The following is an 8,520-nucleotide window of genomic DNA, read 5'->3' on the forward strand; positions in this document are numbered from 1 at the left end:
TCTCATTCACGTGATACATTTATCCGTCCCACCCTAAAGGCCAGTCCGTGAAACTATTTTCTGACATTAAACCAGTCCGTGGCTCAAAAAAGGTTGGGACCACTGTTGTAAGTGATCCTTAAATCCTCATGGCTGGTGGGCATACCTAACTCCTGAAGCTAGACCATATCACTATATGAACCCATCCATAAATTTAGTTCCTGCTCCTGAGGAGCTTGGTGTTAACTTCAGATTTATCATTAAGGCAAAGTGTGATTCTTCCCAAACACTCTACTGCAATGTTTCCCAACATGGGGCCCACGCCCCACAGGGGGGCAATTCGATAGTTAAGGGGGGCAATTTGAAAATGGACTCGACACGACTTTAACTCTTTCGCCCCGGGCCATTTAAATGCAATGCTAGATATCGGTGCCAAATTTAACAAAAAATGCAATTCTTAAATAATTGTGGTAAATAATTATTAAGTATAATTTCATTTGATGAGACCAAAATATCAACTGGATGATTGGCGTCGTCAAGTAAACTTCGTCCTGGGTTCACCGCGGAGCGTGCCATCTGCTGCGGGGAACCCTGGACGTTTTAAAAACTCGCTAAACAACGCAGTTATTCTCACCTAATTGGCCCATCGCAACTTCTGTAGTGTTTCACATCATTCAGTTGGTGTTAATTTGAAATAAGTGTCAGTCAAAACTGTTGTAAAAGCTCATTGATTTAATAAATATACATATATATATATTGCATAGATATAATTGGTAAGTATTTGATTTTATTTTTATCAATATTAAACTCTTTATTAAGTACTTCTTGCATTGGGGCTAGAAAGCACTAATATTTTATAAATATTATTGGGGCTATAATAGTGCATGCACGACAATTTTAATTTTAGAAGCATAATTTTCCAGAAAATTTTGTCAAGTGGAAAAAATATAGATACCTTTTGATTTGCAGTGGTAGTGTAGTAAATGTGTTATATACATTTAAATAAATATGAATTTTTAGTATACGTTTACTCTATGTCACTCTATTTTAATTGATCTTATTTTTATTATAGCCCATAGTAAAATGAGTGGTGCAAGCAAGAAAAAAACTCGTCAATATTCGGAGGAATATTTAAAATTTGGGTTCATACCCGCTGTTGGTCAATGCTTGACCAACGAATCAATGAAATGAGGTCATCTTGAGGCGCATTTGAAGGTGAAACATAGTGCTCATATTAATTCAGATTTGAGTTACTTAAAGAAAAGTTTTGAAAAAAGAACATTAAAGTCTCTATTTACTGCTCATACTTCAACTAATAATCGTGTTCTTGAGGCTAGTTATCAAATTTCTTTATTCATCGCTAAAACTGGAGAAAATCACACTATAGGAGAGAATTTAATAAAACCGTCAATATCAGCATTTCTTAAAATGGTTCTTGAAAAAGATGACAAAGATGTAAAAGCTATGCCACTCAGTAACAATTCTGTTAGCAGAAGAATAGATGAAATGAGTGAGGATATTGAAAAACAACTTATTGAAAAGCTGAAAACAAGAAAATTCTCCTTGCAAATGGATGAATCAACTTTGAGAGACAGTGAGGCAGTATTGATAATTTATGTAAGACATATTGATAAAGGACATTTTGCTGAAGACATGTTGTTCTGTAAAAGATTAGAAAGCACCACTACCTCCAAAGATATATATAATAAGCTAAAAAACTACTTAGATGTCAATGATATACCAATGAAAAATATAACATCTTGTGCTGCAGATGGTGCTCCCAATATGATGGGCAAGAAAAATGGCTGCTTAAAATTGATGAAAGATGCAAATCCAGAAATGATTCTTGTGCGTTGTGTTATTCATAGGGAAAACTTGGTAGCTAAAAACATCTCGCCTGTTCTAAATGAAGTATTACATACAGTAATAAAGTGTGTTAATGCTATTAAAGCTAGTGCCAAATGTGAGCGTCTTTTCAAGCTATTTTGTGAAAAACAAAATGAAGACCATGTGAGACTTTTACTTCATACTGAAGTAAGATGGCTATCTAAAGGAAACTGTTTGAAAAGATTTATGGAACTGTTTGATACTCTTAGTGATTTTTTAAGCGACAAATCTGAAATGAAGTATCTGTTAACAATAGATGGGAAAGCATTTGTGAGTTATTTAGCCGATATCTTTGAAAAACTAAATATATTAAATAAGCAACTTCAAGGAACAAATAAAACTCTTGTCGATGCAAAAGCAAAGATATTTGGTTTCATTACCAATAATGAGTTATGTCAGAAACATATTAACAACAAAAACTTTCAACAGTTTCATTGGCTCCAAAAATGTGAAGTAACTGATACAGCTTTACTTGTTATTGTCAATCATTTGAATATTCTATCGGCTGATTTAAAAGAAAGATTTTCTGATTTAAAACAAATTGATTTCCCAACATGGATGATGCAGCCAATGTTAGTGGATTTGTCTGATATATCAAATATGCAGTATCAAGAAGAACTCACAGAATTGCAAAATGATGAGTCAGTTAAAGCTTTATTTAATATCAAAGGAGCGATGGCATGGCTTTGTGAGGAAACAGAAATCAAATACCCAAATTCAACCAAAAGTGCAAGAAAACTATTGCTACCGTTTCCATCTTCATTTTTAGCTGAATGTGGATTTAGTGCTGTAAATGATTTACTGGTAAAAAAAAGAAATCGTCTGGATATGACACAACGTGGAGACTTGAGACTAAAGCTAACCAAATTGGAACCTAATATAAAATCTCTGTGCAGCAAGCATCAAGCACAAGGATCACACTAAATTAAAATAATAAATTAATATAGAAAAATCTGTATTAAAATTATTTGGAATTTAAATTTCTGTTTTTCATTGTATGTTTTGAAATTTTACTTACTGTGTTTTGTTAACAATTTCATAGTGATTTCTTCCTAGAACCTATCATTTATGTTTATTAAGTGAACAAATCAATTTTTTAATGTTAAAAATTATGTATGTTACATAGGGGGGGACATAAAAATTTTAGAAAGGTTAAGGTGGAGCATGGCACAAAAAAGTTTGGGGACCCCTGCTCTACTGCTTAATCAGTCTCAGTAGAAAGGAGTAGCTTATAATATTTCTTTCCAGTGGAAGCAGTAGCCTAACGGGGTTTTTTTTCCCTAGTGCTGGCAATGAATTTGCACTAGTGCATTAACACCACCTACCACCCCCACCCCTCACCCCCATCCATCTTCCCTGTAACCACCTGGCTCAAACTTTGGCTTACCTCCACTCTCACAATCAACTGAGCTAATTAAAAGCATGATGAAAGACACAAGGGCACCAAAGACAGCTGAACAAATATTAACAAATGCGTAGATTAAATAAAGTATTTACATTATGTGCAAGCAGTGGTGTAGATGAAACTTGGGTAGTGCTAGAAGAGTGAGTCAGAGGATGCTCAAATAGAGTGACATCAGAGGAAATCTCTCTTCCAGTTAGTATCTCTTGGAATGATAGAAAGAAAAGAACCAGGAAAGAGCAACCAAGGTTTGCAGCCCAAAGGAGCCTGAAACTCTGGGTCCAAACATGGTAATTAAGAAACTTGTTTGATTTAAAGTTATCTAGTTATTGACCTACTTAATATCTAATGAGCTGAATGAAAATGATTGAGACATCCAATACTGAGGGCAGCATGGTGAGGAATGGCTAATATTTATTGAGTGTTTCTTGTGTGATTTGGAAGTATAATAGACCCTTTGCATGCATTTTCCTTTAATTTTTAGAGCTAAACTATGTGATGGTCATCCACATTTTTAAAGAAGAAACAGAGGCTCAGTAATTTGAGAGTGATAGAGTCAGGATTTGAACCTAGAACTGTCTGGCTCTAAGCTCACCTTCACATACCTACTAGCCCATCAGTTTACATTGGTATAAGAATTGCAACTTACTGGGTGCTAGTCACTGCAAGTGGATATATTTACATTCAAGTACCACTTCAGGAAACCTTTCAAACTTTGTTAAAGACATAGATGAGGTTGTAATCTACACGAAGTCCCAAAGAATTCTTTTCATTTTTTTCCTATGAACACTGTTCAAATAGTCTTTGCTGCATGACATGGCAGGAGGCTGAAAATCTCTTTGTTTTGCAATCCAAAAAAAGGGGGTGTGGGGTAAAGAGACCTTGTGATTGGCCTTATTATTGTTTCCAAACATTTACTATGCTTCTCAGGGGCAGATTGTACTTCCCCACTCCATCAACAGCAGCTTGGTTATGTGACTTACAAACCAAAGGTGAGTGATGGCCATAGGAGGCACTTCCAGGTAGAAGCTTTAAGAGTGAGTGTGCTTCATGATATTTTTCCTTTCCTGCTGTCCTGATGACCAGCAACATTCAAGATGATTCATCTGCTTCTGTCTCAAAGTGAAGACAGTGTGCAAAAAAGCCACAGCTGACATGGGAAGGCCACTCAGTGCAAGTGAAAAAACTACTTTTGCTGATTGGGCCACTGAGGATTGGGGATACTACCAGACTAAAACAGAACCTATCCTGACTAATGCAGACCCTTTCTGAATTTGTTTCCATTGGTGATCAAATTTCCAGTGTCATCCTCAGATAAAAGTTTGCTTGGTAAGTATGGCAAGATGTAGAAAATGAGATGATTGGTGCAATGTGATGAAAATGGGATAATTGGTATAACTTTAAAACACAGAATTTGAGCCTGACCTGTGGTGGCGCAGTGAATAAAGCGTCAACCTGGAAATGCTGAGGTTGCTGGTTCAAAATCCTGGGCTTGCCTGGTCAAGGCACATATGGGAGTTGATGCTTTCTGCTCCTCCCCCCCCTTCTCTCTCTCTCCCTCTCTCTCTCTCTCTCTCTTCCCCTCTCTACAATGAATAAAAATAAATAAAAATCTTTAAAAAAAAACAAACAAAAAAAAAAAAACAAACACAGAATTTGAAACTCAGTCCTAACCTGTGGGCTCAGACAAGCCACTGTAGGATAGGTACCATAGAAAATGACATGTCCCACATTACTCTTTTATGGATTCTTGCTGTATTGGCCAAGAGTTTGCTTAAAGGCTTTAATCACTGTAAAAAAAAAATAGAAGACTGGATAAAGAAGATGTGGCACATATACACCATGGTATACTATTCAGCCATAAGAAATGATAACATCAGATCATTTACAACAAAATAGTGGGATCTTGATAACATTATACGGAGTGAAATAAGTAAATCAGAAAAAAAACAAGTACTGCAGGATTCCATATATTGGTGGGACATAAAAACGAGACTAAGAGACATGGACAAGAGTGTGGTGGTTACGGGGGGCGGGGGGAGGGAAGGAGGGAGAGGGGGAGGGGAGGGGGAGGGGCACCAAGAAAACTAGATAGAAGGTGACAGAGGACAATCTGACTTTGGGTGATGGGTATGCAACATAATTGAATGACAAGATAACCTGGACATGTTTTCTTTGAATATATGTACCCTGATTTATTGATGTCACCCATTAAAACTAATAAAAACTTATTTATTAAAAAAAAAAACAACCAAGGCTCATATTTCTCTGTGTACCATGTAACAGATACAGGGCTCTCATGTTCAAATAAGTATCAATGCTTAATTGTTGTTAATTAGAAATGAATCTTGATAATAAAATAGCAACTTTTAAAAAAAAAAGAAAAAGAAAACGACATGTCCCAGAGGAAGTTACAAAGACGGTTAAGATACAGTCCTGTTCTGGAGGCAAAGGCCATCCTCATTCTTTTTTTTTTTTTTTAATCAAGTAGAAGCTTTATTTCAGTGTTTGAAAGAAGGCAGTAAATGGCATCTATACTGATTAACGTTGGTCATGCATCTCTTACTTGAAACAGCTGTAAGTTTTTGACAGGCTGAATCTTTACAACTTATTTAGGCACATCTTTGAATTTCTTGGACCCTAAAATTCAGAGTAAGTTAACCTCTTCCTAGTGGCACATTAGTAACGAGAATTATGTTCACTGGCTAGATTCCTTCGTAGCTAAAGGTCTCTAGACACTCAGGCTGCCTGTATTACCTGGAGACCGTTCTTTATTAGATATTTAAGTAAATCACAATAGAAGGAAGGGACTTAATTTATAAAGCTGAACTGTATTGTATGAACATTCCATAGATTTTTTTTCCCCTTTCTCAAAGACACAAAGATGTATCAGTGTCCCCAGAGATCTGAAAAGACTCTGTGCAAATGACAGATTTTACCCATGTGGTCTATCACAGTGGTCCCCAACCTTTTTGGGGCCATGGACCGGTTTAATGTCAGAAAATATTTTCATAGACTTTAGGGTGGGATGGATAAATGCACAAAATAAAATTATGTGACCAGCATAAAAACTGTGGTATTTTTAAATATAATTGTTGAACTTATGAAACAAGCATCAAGAGTGAGTCTTAGATGGATATAACAGAGGGAATCTGGTCTTTTTTTTTTTTTTTTTACAGAGACAGAGTGAGAGTCAGAGAGAGCGATAGATAGGGACAGACAGACAGGAAGGGAGAGAGATGAGAAGCATCAATCATCAGTTTTTCGTTGCGATACCTTAGTTGTTCATTGATTGCTTTCTCATATGTGCCTTGACCGCGGGCCTTCAGCCGACCAAGTAACCCCTTGCTCGAGCCAGCAAGCTTGGGTCCAAGCTGGTGAGCTTTGCTCAAACCAGATGAGCCCATGCTCAAGCTAGAGACCTCAGGATCTCGAACCTGGGTCTTCTGCATCACAGTCCAATGCTCTATCCACTGTGCCACCGCCTGGTCAGGCAGAATCTGGTCATTTTTAAAAAACAAAACATCGTTCAGACTTAAATATAAATAAAACGGAAATAATGTAAGTTATTTATTCTTTCTCTGCGGACCGGTACCAAATGGTCCACGGACCGGTCCATGGCCCGGGGGTTAGGGACCACTGGTCTATCAAATTACAGAAAGCAGTTCCACTGTACAAATTATAGGAGGCAGTTAATGGGACTTCAATAAGAGAAACAATGTCCCACATACAGTAACATGCATCTAGTAACGTTTTCCATTCATCTATCAATTGCTTTCACAAAATTAACACTAAAAAACACAACCAAATACACATATTACCCTCTGTTGGGAAAATAGCTGTGTTAGGCTTGCTTGCTTGTACTGTGCCCGATGAGTGCATGAACGTGTGACAGCATCGTGTGTATAGTCTGTGTAAGGCTCCGGGTGCTCGCCGTCAGAGCAGGGGATGGCAGATTGCAGATTGCCTGCCCACCACTGTGAGGGGACATTTTTGCTGTTCATTTGCCTGAGAGGTGGTTTTCCCTGCCTGTGTGCTTGTCTGCCATTGCAAGACTCTATTAAAAGGGAATGACCTGACACCTTCTAGCTCCACGGTTTCTCTATTGTCTGTCCGAATCCAATGTGGACCTGCCTGGCCTTGGCCACCAGCATTATATCCTCAAACCCCAAACACACACACACACACACACACACACACACACACACACACACACACACACACACACACACAAACTGGTCTTTATTCATTCTCAGATGACAGGATGCCCCAAGAGTGCCAAAGGTGGGGGCTAATCCTCCCTATAGCCTTTACTTCAACCATCCATCAACCAATCTTCAGGTCTTGAACACCCTTCCTTTTCCAAAAAGGTAATGCTGAAATCAGTCAGAAAGGCTTTCTGAGAAGACGGGCTTGGATTCTGGGTCAGTTCCAGTCGACTCAAGATACATTGGCTTGTATCAGTGAAGCACTCAACGCAGTTCACAGAACAGGCTTGGCTGGGCTGTCCAACTTTGGCCCAGGCTTGCCCACGCATTTCTCCCAACAAAGTTCTGTCATCTGGTGCACCAGCCTCTGGAAGCGCTGCTTCTGAGTCTCCATGGCAATGAAATGCTGCAGCTGCAGGTCTACCAGCCCAAACCCGCAGGAGAGGAAGTGGAGGAGGAATCCATCCAAGCGTGACCACAGGTGCCAAGATGCACTGCACACCAACTCAGCAACCTTCATATGTCTGCACCCTCATTCATTTTTAAACTTAGCACCCACAATGCACTTAGTATATTTTTGTTAATTTTAGTTAAACTGATGCCAATGAATGATCTAGAATTATAACTCAGGTTTCCTAACACCTCACAAAGGCTTTTCCTATGTTGTGGTGTATTATCTACTTGGGTTAAGAGAGATGGGAGGGAAAGGCTATGGTAATATTAGCTAATTTTTAGATAATATTTTATAATACATATGCACTTCATGTACTTGAAATGCTATATAAGTGAAAAAAATATCTGGAACATCAGGGTTGCAGGCCAGAGAATAGTAGGCGTTCAATAAAGGCACAAAAACCTCCCTGAGGAAATTACAAAGACTAGAAAACCTTCAAAATCAGATGTCTTGGCAATGAGAAATTTAGCTGAAGAGCACTGTGGATCACTTTTTTTTTCCACAGAGACAGAGAGAGAGTCAGAGAGAGGGATAGATAGGGACAGACAGACAGGAATGGAGAGAGATGAGAAGCATCAATCATTAGTTTT

The 8,520-nt window shown here is 38.1% G+C and overlaps 1 pseudogene; it reads right to left on the reverse strand.

Annotated features, from left to right (window-relative positions):
- Window positions 1–7,650: 7,650 nt before the first annotated feature.
- LOC136397627 (mitochondrial import inner membrane translocase subunit Tim8 A pseudogene) lies at window positions 7,651–7,941 on the reverse strand (annotated as a pseudogene).
- Window positions 7,942–8,520: the final 579 nt, after the last annotated feature.

This window comes from Saccopteryx leptura, chromosome 3, assembly GCF_036850995.1.
Source record: "Saccopteryx leptura isolate mSacLep1 chromosome 3, mSacLep1_pri_phased_curated, whole genome shotgun sequence".
NCBI lineage: Eukaryota > Metazoa > Chordata > Mammalia > Chiroptera > Emballonuridae > Saccopteryx > Saccopteryx leptura.